The sequence below is a fragment of the Colletes latitarsis genome, chromosome 11 (assembly GCF_051014445.1).
Source record: "Colletes latitarsis isolate SP2378_abdomen chromosome 11, iyColLati1, whole genome shotgun sequence".
Lineage (NCBI taxonomy): Eukaryota > Metazoa > Arthropoda > Insecta > Hymenoptera > Colletidae > Colletes > Colletes latitarsis.
The window spans coordinates 8,647,505-8,662,897 of NC_135144.1; the positions used below are offsets into that span (position 1 = coordinate 8,647,505).

Consider the following 15,393-nt stretch of genomic DNA (forward strand, 5'->3'; position numbering starts at 1 on the left):
GTATGACAGAATCTCGATGTACGAGCAGCTTGACGTTTGCTTTTAGTTTCTTACGCGGCAATGGGAAGATCGATTACAGATCCGCGAATCAAACTTAGCAGGCGTAAATATGCGTTGTAAAAAAGAGGAAAAATAGATCACAATAAATTACTGGCGTTAAACTGATTACGAAATGTTACGATCCCATCGTCGAACAGAAGGAAAGACGCGTCAATGAAAATTGACTCACCTCGTCGCGCAACACTTTTCCAACGATTACCACCGCGTTCGCGCCATCTTTGAGAGTCCAACCACGCAACGACGCAACGTTTCTTTTTCTCCCGATCCAAAAATTCTACAGTCAGTGGACGGATATACGAGCTAAAATTTCGCGTGGTTCTCCACTGATTCGACATATACCAGCGTACGGAAAACGTTTCTCTCCGCGGTTTCTCGTTCACTCGTCACTGAAGAAAACTTGACCGGACGTAAAGCGCAATGTTTGCAACATTTGTTTCAAACGAACACGTTATCCCGAACAAAAAGTGTGCAGACTGAGTCACCCTAACGCTAGAACCCAACAGATTTTTTAAAAAGTTGAAATTTATCAAAAAATTTTCCAAATGGCTCGTTTCTTTCCTCATTATCAAATATGGTGTCTTTTAGGTTCTAAGAACGTCTGTCAGAACCGCGAGTTAATGCACGAAAGCTATTTTACTGCAAACTGTTAACAAACATACCCTTTTGTTGTGTTATTGTTTATTTACAAGAATATTTAGTAAATTTATCGATGCCCTTTTTTGTAGAAATCATTTTATTTTCAAAATGTTGTCAAGCGATGGTTCGAGTATGGTTGGAGATTTCAGTTCTTTAAATATTGTTTCAGCTTTAGAATAAATACTATTACAGTGATCGTGCGTAATATGGTTATTTTACGAATATCAGTAATTTTGCTCAAACTTATCGTATATAACTAAATATGGAGATACAATGTATTGGAATTTGAACTCGTGGAACTACTTTTGCGCAGTGAAATTGTCTGATACCTATACTATCTATATTTACATGATTATTAACGATCCAGAACGAAAGAAACGTGCTACCAAACGTTATCATTAAATTCAAAGGATTCGAGGTAGCACTATTTACTAAAAACGTTATAATAAACAAGTTTCTAGAGTTTCGGAGTTAGAGTGATCAGCCTGCACGGACGAGAATCAAAGTAAATTGTATTCTGCTCGCCGGCGTTTTTCTGTTTTCCTCCTTTTACGCGTTCGTCGCTGAAAGTTACTAATTCTCAGCCACGCGTGCTGTTTTCTCGTAGATTAACTTTATCCTGTAATTACCTTATGAACACTTACGATCAATTTTGTATTTATACTAAAGCGTAAGACTCCTCTTTCGCTTTTCACCCCCCTAAAAAGAAAAAGAAAACATACCGTCGGCAGATCTTACGCGGGACGAGGCTTAAACGACGACTGACGGTTTACTTTGTACGTACATATTGCACTGAGTAAATGGCAGTTTCTAGATAGAACACAGCACATCTGTCGGCGATTAATCACAATAGCTTGTCCAGCTTCTCGCACAGTTTTCACTTTTTGATCAAAAATTGTTCGAACGTAAGCTTGTTTGCTTAAACCAGAAATAAATAAAGCAACGAAGAGAGTCTAATCAAATTGCAAACTGTTTGGGGACAATTTTACTCGATCACAGCATTTTATCTAACCACAGGAGTGAAGATAAACATATAAAAAGTTTATTAGAATAAAAGTTTCCAAGCACGGTACCGTTATGTAAAATGTTATCGTTAAATGATATGAGAAAAGATTTCTAAATTTGAAGTTTAAATTTCTTTTAATAACACACGTAAACATTACCAATCATCGTACATAAACTCGTAGATGAGCAGAATTTTCTAATTTCTCAGGAACTTTCGATGTACGATTAATTAAAATGAAATTTCATGAGTTATTTTTTAGACTGCTCGAAATTGGAAAATTTCAGAAACGTTAGAAAAGAGAAGGAGAACGAGCCAACAGACAACCGTGTGATTCTATCTAATTGAACGGTAGTTGGACGAATAAATGAGAACTTAAAAATGATCGAAGCGTGCTTAGATTCGAAGTAACAGCAGTCGATCAGTCGTCGTTAGCGTTTCGCTTTATTCGTCGTTCGGCCCCAAAGCAAACGTGTTTCTCGGTCGCCATTTTCGTACGTACGCGCGCATATTACTCTAGATCTAATCGTATTTGTCGATAAAATTGACTTTCTTCGTCGCTACGGTACTCGAGGTAACCTTAACTCGCGGCCATTTCTCTCAAAGCTTAAAATCTCGAAGCTGTGAGATTACGGTTCGACTACTCGAAGATCCGATCATAGTGGATGATCGACGATTTTCCCGTACGTCGTTCGATCGTTGGGCAATCGGCACGTCAAGGGTCTACTAAATTTACCTAAGCTCTTCGATGGTAAAAGACACTTGTCTCGACTCGATTTCTTTCTATACTACCTACAAAGTCCCCGCGAAATTCGATAAGATCCACGGAGGACCTTCCAACTCGTCGGACTGATAGTGTCAGAACACACGAATGTTTCACTTAGTATCAACGGGAGTTTATTTAGAAAATTTAACGATCTTTACCGAAACCCTCGTATGCTTGTTTAATTAATCGTCCTCAATTTAAACTTGATTCGAAGTTACGATTTTGAAAAGGTTCTCAACGACAATTTACTTTACTAATAAGCACCAAATGCGTTTCTATCACGATCGTTATCGTCGTTAGCGAAAGCTTCTGTCTGACACTTTCAGTTCAGTCTACCTAAATAGCACATCGATCTAACGATTACCGTTTCGTCGACGAAGAACAAAAGAAACGTTTCACCTATCGAAAAGCACCAACGAGTCATACTTTTCTTTTTTTTTTTTCTTTTTTTGTAAGACAACGTAATAAATTCAAGAAAAGCCACGTAAAATGAGCATCATCGTCGTCTCGACTCCAGCTTAACCATGTGACTAAAACCTTTACACGTCTACTTGCAGTAACGTTACTTATTATTAATTGTACCTATGTATATCTTATACATAACCTATGTACTTATCTCTGTTTATGTATATATATATAATTATACACGTAATTATACATATATATGTATTTCCCTTGTATACTATACATAACATTAGCGATAATGTGAACGTACAATATTCTATAGAATATATTCAACATTTTGTTTCTTGTATAATATCATGTATATATGTACGATATATGTCAATGTACATAGGGTAAACCGTGTAAACTGTTGCAAGCTATGGTTTTAGGAATTATTGGCGGCATCGATAAAATTTTTCTTAGTATTCTTTCCTTTCGATAGAATATCGTATAAAATTTTGCAATTTTGATTAACGCCTTCAATAGCCAATAATGATTATTGAAATATTTTTTGTATTTTAAATAGTCGACGAAATACAAGAAAAAATAATAATCCTCTACTCTTTTTGTAAGACGTTCCATTAGATGTCAGGACGATGGTTTCTCAGTATACATTACCAGAAACACAAGACGATTATCGAATAAAAAATTTGAAAATAATTGAATAACGAACACTCGAAAAAAACACATAAAAACAAGAATCCTGTTCGAATCCTTGCGTCAAAGTTTTTGAACGATATTTTCTCTCATTTCTCGCCAACTGGTCGAAAATATCAACAAAATCTTCAAACGAATATTATTTGCTATTCAAGGTGTCATTCAAAGCAACAAAAAACTTATAGGATATTCCATTTCGAAGAAAAAAGAAACTCGACTTTAACAATACTAAAAAAAAAATATTGTCGGAATTACTAATTGGTCCTGAGAAGATACCTTGCAACAACTCGCGCAGTTTGTCCAGTATATATCATGCATATATACTACAATAGAATTCATAGCACTATCCGCGCATAATTTCTCTTTGTAAATATTTTAATTACATACAATAATATTGTTTATCCTTCGCTTTATATTTATATATATATATGTATATATACAGTATGAGGCACGAATTAGTCTCTACGATTTTTCAGCCCCTTTCAATGGTCCGACAAAACAATGTTTCCTATCAAAGTTAATCAGTATTTAACAGATAAGAAATTGCAGTTCCTTAAGTGTAAAAATAAGTTGATTTTCGATAAAAAATTATGATTACTGTTATATTTTTAAATGGAACTACTGCAAAGTTGGTACACTATGACCGTCAGATGACATTGAAAGAAAAATTGCCACCAAGGCTTTGCATTTAGACGTAAACAAATGAATATAAACATTACGAATGCTCATTTATTCAATTTCAGAACTTATCACGCAAAATAAAAGGGAAATTTATACAAAATTTATACAAAATGTGTAGAAATGTACAAAAAAGTTTTCTAATTGAAGCTACACATAAGACTTTATTACAAAGAGTAGAACTTTGCGTTGCAGAAGTTGGGATGTAGTTCGAACATTTAATTTTATTACTAATTCACCTCTTTCACATGCGTATTTTCAGTTTGGTTTTGTATAAATTTTTCTTTTATTTTGCATTTTAAGTTCTGAAGTTGAATAAATATTATGCTATTGATAAAGCATTCGTAATGTTTACGTTTAAATACGAGACCTTGGTGTTATGCATCGTCGAATTATTTCAAATATTGTGGCAATCGATTGATGGTAATTTTCCTGTTGTTGAATTCGCCTACAATACTATGAAGTTGAAAGTACCTAGTTCCATTTAAACATATAACAGGGACCTTAATTTTGTATCGAAAATCAATTTCTTTTTAAATTTAAGCAACTGCAATTTCTTGTCGTTTAAATACTGATTAACTTCGATAGGAAACGTTCTTTTGTGGAACCATCAAAAGGGGCTGAAAAATCATGGGGTCTAGTTCATGCCTCAGACTGTATATAATGTGCGTTTTGAAGCACATGAGGTTACTTTTACAGAGAATAGAGATCGTGTACGCACGGCGAACGCCGGTGAGTCCTCGTCCTTTCGTTAGCCAAACGTTGCCATTATCATTTTCCTTTTTCCTTCCAGCTCGTAACGTTTTCAAAAATGTACAGAATTCGTGTCTCCTTTTTTCAATTGGCCAGGCATTTTCGTTTGGATTCAGTGGGAATTACGCGAAATAAAAAAGAATTCAAGATATTCAAGATGGCGATGTAAACTTTAGATTCTGAAGCGTGCAGTGCACCTTTCATTTTGCATATAACACTAGGTTTATAAAACTTGACGTTAAAGAACTCATAAATATTATTCATTGGCAATTTATGTTGAATTTAATCGATGTAATAATTCCTAATTAAAAGAAATAGAAAATAGAAAAGAATCCAGTGTCAAATCCAGGCACTTTTGATCAATATTATAAACAACGCGTTACCTTATTTCTCCGTTATTTCCAAGTAAGATTTCGTTGTGGCATTTTGCGAAATAACTGAAAATAATACTTCTCTCTACTTTTAATAATAAAACAAGAAAAATCAAATTTTCCAAAATGCGTTATTAAAACGTTGATAATCAAAAAGAAGAAGAAACAACAAATAAACTTTATTAATATTTTCCACATTCATCCTCCATCATATTTATAATTACACGACCTCAGAATGATTTATAGAAATCAATTATACAGTATGTAACGAAAATATACGTACCGTTACAAACTTATACCTATTTGAAACGCGAACAAATTTTCACGATAACACTGTTATTTTACAAGAACTAAATACCTTTTGATTAAAAAAAAAAAAATGTTACGGGAAATAAAATATTATTTTGAACAGTTATTTCCTGTTTTCAATTAAAATAGAAACTGTCCAAGTTTCCGGAAGTCGCGAAAAGGAGGAAGAACGATGATCATGGCACCTTGACGATCGAGATTTAAAAGACGTTGTTTACTTTACGGTCGCTCGTGCGTCGACGAACTACGACGACACCTAAAGGCCGGTTTAGATGAGGATTTTGTGGTCGAATGTCACAAAAAACAACTTCTTGTAGATATAATACGGATTAAACTGTTGCACTATACTAATTTCTCTGTAGTCTTGTTACGCAGTCGAGTACTTCAGCTACGCGGGAAAGGCAGTTTGCAACACAACATGATTTACTGGGCAAGAGTTTTGAATTTAACGTCGCTCGAACACAGTTTCCTTATATTAAGTCGTTTCACGAGTCGTTGCGTATTTCACTGTCGCCAACATTTGCTGAACGTGAACGTATTAAAACGTAGTCCTACTAATTTAAGCCACGAGATGCTCTTGTACTAATAAAAATCAACGTAAGAAAAACTGGTGTTCGATTAGAGAGAAGATGCTGGAGAAAAATTGAAATTTTCAACGATTCAGGCACATCGATAAATAATTTTGTCAAAGGAATCAGACTAGACACCTTGTGGATTTATTGAAACCAACATACGCAAAGACTTTTGAAACTACTCGTTACTACGATATTCCAGAATGCTAACATAATATTTTATTTAAACTATAAGGTTCCTCGCGTTTACTTAGGACAATTTGTTCCAAGAGGCAACCTTCCAATTTGTGCATAAAAATGAGTAAAATGCGAGTTCTCTGAACCCTTAGTTCCTCGCGGAGGTTTGTACATCTTTGTAACATTTTATCGTGGCGGTTCGAAGAAGAAAACTGTATTTTTTCAAAATACTTATCAAAATAAATTACTTTCCTTTGCAACCGAGCCACTCTATCGCAAATAATAATATATTTGATTGGCGTGTAGTCGAATTATGTCACGAAGTCGCGCGAGCAACTAAGGTTTCCAGGCGAAAACTTCGAAAAATTGCCGTTCTCCCTCCGGTTTGTTTTCTTCGCCGATTGGTTGGCCGATTCTTTCATAGACACAAAAAGTAGAACCACGGGATTCTAAGCCGGCCTAAAGACACTGACACTCGTGTTCAATAAACAGCTCAACTTTCGAGCGTAAGGGCGACTCCTTGCGCCTCGACTTCCGGTTGCCCGTACGCCAAGCAAAGGAACACCACTATTACGTCCTCCATGTTCACTTAAATTCACGCACGAACAAACACGTTCACGCCTGCTGTCGCGATTCGCGCTTGCTCTTCGTCGCGTGACGCCAGGCAACGACGATCGCGTTTGGAAAATACGACGGGAAAAGGAGAAAACGTACGGACGATTTCGTCGCGAGGAGCGCGAGGTCCCTCCGTGTACGTCGATGGAGGCTGCGTTTCCCGTTTCGTCGCCCACGAAATGCAGGAATGACACGGTCAGGTTTAGCAAAAACGGCGAGATAGGCGACGATGGCACCCGGTGTTCACGCGTTGAGCGAATCGTTTCTTCCCTCGTCCCTGCTTTGATCAGCTTGGCGCGCGAAAAATGGCCGTCGCGACGGGTCAACGACGACCGATTCTCGAGCTCGATCGCACTCACGGCGTCATTCTGGGGCTGCGATCGTACGTATGCAGATCTGCGTGCCTGAAGTATGTTTGCTGGTACGGATCGTATCGTAATCGTGGTCTGGTACAATTATTTCTACGCCTTATCACAAGTACTCGATGTTCCTGCTCGTCCTCGACACACGGGACTTCTGCAACAGAAAAATAAACATTCGTTAATGTACATACGTGTTTTGGGTCGTTTGGTTGGTTTCTGTTGAATTTCCTAACCGTCTCATGATGTTACAAAAATCATCTCCAGTGACGATTGTATGTGTCTAAACTTTCTTTCCTGTTTTGGCCATGGGTTCTACGAACTCATGGTGTTTATTATAGATAAGAGTTCGTCGCTAGGGCGAACTGCTCTTCACTCTCGCCTTTAGAAACCGATTTCAGACCGAGCAGATCTCTAAGGTATATCTTCGCGTTTCAAATAAAGACTAAATATTCTACTGTTGGATGACCAACGCGACCATGCAAACACCACTCAATCACATCATAAACATTACTCATCCAAAAATTCTAGTCACCATTTCTAATCCTTACTCATCCTGAACCTCACACCCTTCTTGAGTCATACTGCCCTTTAACCATCGTCCCTACCTCTACCTATCTCCAGCAATAGTATATAAAAGTTTGCTAAGAATCTTCAGAAAGAGTCTAGTTCTTAGTCGACCTAATACAAGTTGTACGAGTTTCTTAAGAAAATAAAGTGTTGTCAATTCTATTGGAATCCAACACTACAGTGAAATATTGTTGTTTAATTCAATCATACAATCTATAGCCCTACAATTCCAATAGTTTCTAGACGACAATATTAACCCTTCGACTACGAAGAGCAATCATTTGAGTGTGTGCGTTAAACGCCTAGCTTGTAGAAGAGTTAATACTGTCGGTATTTCGAGTCTTAAATATTTAGAGAGACGATGAGATTTTTATGACGATAAATAGTTTACTATGTTTGTTAAGTGCAACGTTGCGCTAAATCAAATTTTTCCAACTAATGAAAACTGCTTATACGAGTTGCAATACCATTTGATAATATTTCAAATTATAATAAACAGAAGTTAGCGAGAAAAACTGTATAAGATGTTGAGTCACGGTCTTTAGTTGGATTTTTACTGATTCGAATGGCATGATGTATAAAGATAATTTATTAATATTTTTCGTGAATCTTTACATATTGAAATATTTTTTTCTGTAAAGTATAAGCGTATTTTTTAATTGTATGATCTTGTATGAGCCTCTATAGAGCTTAGAACGTACAATTTTAAGATTAACTTTCATTTCAAATGAAAAAGATGGCATACGAGATCACGTGCTAGTTTTGTATGGAATATATTTTTCAATATGTGTATAATACCATCCAACAAGAAAATCTTGCACAAAAGAAAAGGAAATTCTATGTATATTATATATACATATTTTCATGTATTTTGTGAAAACTGATACCACCAAAGACTACCCTGAATCTGACGAACAGTGAAATGTATATTATTAATATATTATTAATATTTCTAATAATATCAATGTTATTAGTTACTACTAATAGATTTTTTCAGTCGACAGTTAACAATTTGTTTTGAAACGTTCGTGTAACTTTTATTAGTAACATTATGCTTTAAATTATACGATTTCTCTAACTAAAAGACCTTCTACTAATTAAATTACGTTTCATAATAAGTTTAAGGAAGCAGTAATAGAAACACTTATCCTATTTCTATCCTCTGTTACACTTTTTAAATATTTTTGATATATACTACTGTTATTGTTAATATATAGATATTAAAACTAGTTTTACATACACACATAAACAAATAAATTTTTAATATAATTTGTGTTCGATTAGACAATATTCTCGCATTTGTTATTCAATAATCTCAATATGATAATAGCATATTTAAAACTTTACTATTTTATTTTAACGAACGATTAATTAAATTTAATCTGGTATCAGATTCATAATCAGAGACCTTGGGAACCCTGATATACTAATTTTCATAGAAATAAAATCACGCATTCATATTTTAGTTACGTTTTGGACGTTTTGCACGTTATGATGATGGTAGCTAGAACTCTTGAATTAGAATCATTTTAACCCACACGTGAATTTAACATAATTTTAGGAGAAAGTCACTCGTTCTGATATTAATCAAAATGCTTACACGAAGACGAGATCTTAATTTGTGTCACGACTGGTAACTTCCTCCTAGAAGCGCAAGAACTCGTTTGACCTGGCCTGCAAAGTCATCTATGTACATTTTGTAAAAATAGTCTTTCATAAGGATACAATTATCGAGTTTAAGTGATCTTTATTCACTCAAAAGTGCTCAGACAATAGAAGATAAAGTGCAATTTTGGCATTTAATTCTGTTTTGTTATCGCGAAGACGAATATGCTAAGTAAGTCCAAAAAAAGCATTTACGTGGGATATGAAAATGATGTCTGCAAATGGGTCAAATGGGTTTTTTAATTTCAAATTGGCTAATTCTGCCTTGAAGATGTTCACGTTCCGAAAGACCAACAGAAATTGATAAATATCCTCAACTTATACATTCTATTTTTTTGAAGCAATAAATACTGTTTAATAAATGTATACGCTATATTTGTCAAAGTTATTAAAATGTTTAAAAATACAATGTTTAGTGGAAGGTATTTCATTATAGATACATTTTATAGGTAACAGTGTACTTGAAACAGTCGAAGACACTTCCTTTATTTCGTGTTACTTACACACACACGAGCGTTCAATATTATACTTTTCCAGAGATTCGTATTATATTTTATATCAAATAAAAGTTTGTAATATGCTAGACTTTAGCCGCGTTTACACAAATTGTACACTCATAAAGTAAAACTACTAACAAAAAGTACCAGAGGTTTCAAAATGAATCCGACTTTTCTTTCACGTTTAATCTATATGTCTTCTCAGAACGTTGCATCCGTGGAAATATTTTTGTTGCAAATGGATTTATAATTAGATACACCACAAATCGATTAAGTGTGCCACTTGAGTAAATATAGTCAGTCTCCAATCTTTGATACGAAATATCAAATAAATCTAACCGAAGTGATTTTAGAAAGATATACGGTAACGGATACGTCCAAAATAACTGAACTGTTTTAAAATAAATTGAACGTGAGACTACACAGGGTGTTCGGCCACCCCTGGAAAAAATTTTAATGAGAAATTCTAGAGGTCAAAATAAGGCAAAAATCAAGAATATCAATTTCTTGACTGAGGCTTCACTAAAAAGTAATTAACAAATTAAATTAAACAATTTCAAATAGTTCTGGAAAAATTATTTTTGGTTGCAGGGGTCAATTTTAAGCATTTTTGGTGAATAGACATATTCCTGAAATCCTATCCACTTGCGAGAAAAAAATTTGGATAGGTGTTGAAATTTTTTGGCAAAAAAAATTTTTTAAATCGTTCTGAAAAAAATTATTTTCGGTTGCAAGAGACGATTACAATCATTTTTTGTCATTACACATACCCCCGAAATCCTACTCAGTTTCGAGAAAAAAATTCCTTACCGAAAATATAATTTCTGGCCAGAAATGTCTGCCCGAATTTTCATGCGAATCTTTAAAACGTCATAACTTCTGAACGGATTGAACGATTTTAATGTTTAAAAAAGCAAACTACGCGTATTTTGATGGAGAATATGTAGAAATCGCAAAAATATTCGAAAAGTTGGTCCTTGACCCCGCAAAATGAGAAAAACCCAATAAAAATGGTCCAATCTTCAAACAGCCCTAACTCCTATAATAGTGAATATATTCCAATGAAACTTTTTTCTGAAGTAGAGCTCATGGGTACCTACAAAAAAGTATTAGACAACTTTTCTATAGAGTGTCAAACAAATTTATTAAAAATGAAATACAAATTTTTAAGAAAAATCGACAGGGGGTAGGTGCCTAACTTTTTCGGTACAAAAAAAAGATTTCAAATCGTTCTGGAAAAATTATTTTCTGTTCGGGGGGTCAATTACAATCATTTTTGGTGAATACACATACTTCCGAAATCCTACCCACTTTCGAGAAAAAAATTCGAGTAAGTGCTAAAAGTTTTAGGTGAAAAAAAAGACTTTCGAATCGTCTTGGAAAAATTATTTTTAGTTGCAGGGGTCAATTGCAAGCATTTTTGGTTAACAGACATAACCCCTAAATCCTACTCAGTTTCGAGAAAAAAATTCCTTACCGAAAATATAATTTCTGGCCAGAAATGTCACCCCAAAATTTCATGCGAATCTTTAAAACGTCATAACTCCTGAACGGATTGGACAATTTTAACGTTCAAAAAAACAAACTTCGCGTATTTTGGTGGAGAATATGTAGAAATTGCAAAAATATTCGAAAAGTTGGTCCATGACCCTGCAAAATGAGAAAAACCTCATAAAAATGGTCCAATTTTCAAACAGTCATAACTCCTACAATTGTGAATATATTTCAATGAAACTTTTTTCTGAAGTAGAGCTCACGGGTACCTACATAAAAGTATTAGACAACTTTTCTATAGAGTGTCAAACAAATTTATTAAAAATGAAATACAAATTTTTAAGAAAAATCGACAGGGGGTGCCTAAATTTTTCGTGCCTAAATTTTTCGATGAAAAAAAAATTTTTCAAATCGTTTTAAAAAAATTATTTTCAGTTGCGGGGGTCAATTACAATATTTTTTGGTGAATAAACCTACCCCCGAAATCCTACCCATTTTCTAGAAAAAAATTCAGTGCGGGCGGAACTTTAAACGTTAATAACTTTTTAACGAACCCATCATCAACAAATTAGTATTCTTGATTTTCGTGTTATTTTGACCTCTAGAATCTCTCATTCAAATTTTTCCCAGGGGTGGCCGAACACCTTGTATAAGATAACTCTATCTCGCTAAAAGTTTCCATGCCTATTTAGCAAGTACGTACACCACGTAACACTCAATTAGTCCCAACAAAATGAACAAATGCAAACAAACCCTAATCATTTTATTCGAAATGCAATTTCAAACCTCGTACGCGAACAGAAGGAAAAACTGGCTGCAAAATTGTTCGAAAATCAACATCTTAATTCGCACTGATTCGCTCATACGATCCATTGTTATAAATTGGTACGATGTATCCAAGAACAAGTCGACCACGTACAAGTTTCCACTCTCAACTTCTTCATTCTTGATATTGAAAAGTTTCGCTGCTAAAAACCATTTTCCTAACATCGAAATTTCTCTTCCCTGGATTCGCCCGCGATCGCTGACGAACGCTGACACGAAAAGATAGTTTCGTAAATTGATTAAAAAAAAGTCGAAGCGATATACCGACGGGAAGAAACGGAAGAAAATAAAGAATGAAGTCACAGTCGAAGACTTTAGTACGACGACGTTCGTTGCGAACAATTATTTAAATACGTGTAATATTAAACGACTATTGTACTTCAGTTAAAAATCAGCATTGATACGAGTGATAAATAAAAATTGCAAATAATAACTTATAGTTATGATAAAATATAGACCGCTCATAAGTATTTGCTCAAAATTTCTTTTTTTGTTTTTTTTTGACGCACCCTCATAGATTGTGACACTTGATGAAGAAATCATTTATGTCAAATTTTAGCGTGATTGGACAACTAGAACACGTGATTGTTGAAAGTAATATACAAATATTATTAATATACAGTGTGTTCGACGACCACTGGGGAAAATTTTAATGAGAGATTCTAGAAGTCAAAAGAAAACGAGAATCAAGAATATCAATGTCTTGATGGAGACTTCGTTAAAAAGTTATTGAAAAATTAAATTAAAAAATTTCAGATCATTCTGGAAAAATTATTTTCAATTACGGGGGTCAATTAGAATCATTTTTGGTCAATACATATACCACCAAAATTCTACACACTTTCGAGAAAAAAATTATTCACCGAAAATTCAATGTCTGACCAGTGTCTGAATGATTTCCCTGAAATTTTATACGTATGTTTAAAAAGCAGCTATAATTTCAGAATTTTAACTGAAATGCAGCACAGGTTCCCATTTTCCAATCACTTTCAAATTTTGCACATGTTATTTTCTCTGTAAATGTCATAATTTAAGAGGTATAGATCGAACAAAATTGGAAGTGAAAAAATAAGGGTCACTCTAATATGTACTACACTTTTCTACTTCAGACGTTGCATTGTATAGGATTCTAAATATAACAATAAAAATCACACTCACGTTAATGTTTTAGACATAAGGAATTATAATTTCACTATAAAATATCAGTCGACAACTTTGGTATAAGATGTCCAAGTGTATTCGACTCTAACACGAGATCATAAAAATTTCAAAACTCTAATTTAAATGCGGCACATGTTCCTGTTGTCTAATCTCTCTGAAATTTTGCACAGAACTTTTTTCGCCAAATATCACAATCTGGAGGGGGGGGGGGGGGGGGGGGGAAGCAAAAAATAATCGAAAGTCGAAAAATAAGGGCCACTCGCTCAACTGACAATATTTAATAGTTCCCGCGTCACCAAAGACACTGCAGCCTTACGTTGTTCCCGTAAACTTCCATCATCCGCGCGTGGACCTAATTCATTCCTGTCCAAAGTTGCTCACGGGCGTGAAGTAGTAGTCTCTACTCTGTCTCCATTACCATACGAGCACCAGTCGTGTTGCGTTATGTTCGTAGACTCGGCGCAAACCAAATACGGCGTCCAAAGAGGGTGAGAGAACAGCGTAAGGGTCTCCACCCGCGAATAGGACTAATGGATCATCGGTTCTCATCCCTTCCAGCCAAAAAAAACGATCGAAAAGTTCGCCAAATGGGGGTAGAGTGTATCGGTGATCGACCGGGGTAGCATTGTTTAGCGCGAAGCGGACGATGCAGGATAGGAAGCATCAGCGACAAGAGCGAGGGAAGAGAGACGAGTCCCTCCGCGTTCGTCGTCGTCGTCGTCGTCGTCGACGTCGTCGTTGTGATTTACATGGATGCCAGGGGTAGTTGTCGCAGTGGCTTTTACCGTTCTCTCTTCCCCGGATTCTCGTCCATGCACGCCGACGCGCACAGCCCACCACCTCCGCGAACGAGAAGCCCCCGAAATCCGGGAATTGGGTTTCGCATTGGCACGTCATTACTTTGTTTATGAGGACGGGAACGCGGCAAGACAGCAAAGAAAAAGTGTCCACGGGCGCGCAGAGCAATATTTACCGGTCAAGCGACGTCGGGCCGCGCCGCGACGCGGCGTTTCACGATTTTTCCAGCCGGGGACGAGTTTTATGCGACCGGCTGATCCACTTTGCTCGACGACGACCAATCGCCGCGCCGCTTTGGCAGGCTACCAATGCGAAGCGACGCCCGCGACCAAAACCTCGACGCGCTCCCCAATGCGTGACTTGTTCTTTTCGACGTCTGTCGTGGACCAAACGTTGATCTACTCGCTGATCTCGATCGCGACGGAAATAAAATGCGAGTTTGGTTGACGCGTTGATTTTGCCACGGTACTCACCGGTGACCGGCACTTTGAACTTACAACGTATTGTAGCATTGTTTATAATGGGAGAACCCTAATAGTGAATCCTGATATTTGTAAAATTGAGAATAACGCTATTTTAATTTGGAATCTTGTAAAATATTGTTTACAATGGAAGAATTGTGATGCTCGTAAAATTGTAAATAACGTTACTTTACTTTGGAATATTATAAAATAACAAATTCACCAATTATCGAGTATTTCTATGTTTCTATAATTTGAACGAATGTTGAGGGCATCTTTGGGCATGGAAAACTGGCGATTACCGTATTAAGACGACTCGAAAATATGTTCTACAATTATTGCAATTAGTTCGAACTGTATTTCTGTTTGTATTTTTATGTGTAGAAAATTTTTGGTCTTTCAAAAAACAAATTTCACACGTTGATTGCCACGGTGGTCACCGGTGACCGGCACTTTGAACTTACAACGAGTTGTAGCATTGTTTATAATGGAGGAACCCTAATACTGAATCCTGATATTTGT

General features: G+C 35.7%; 1 protein-coding gene across 1 annotated transcript in view; it reads right to left on the reverse strand.

The window, feature by feature from the left end:
• Positions 1-816: 816 nt before the first annotated feature.
• Foxo (forkhead box, sub-group O) overlaps positions 817-15,393 on the reverse strand; it is a 391,681-nt gene continuing 377,104 nt past the window's right edge. Inside the window, exon 8 of the mRNA XM_076777199.1 lies at positions 817-7,557. The gene's annotated coding sequence lies outside the window, so the exon portion shown is untranslated. The remainder of the gene's footprint in view (positions 7,558-15,393) is intronic.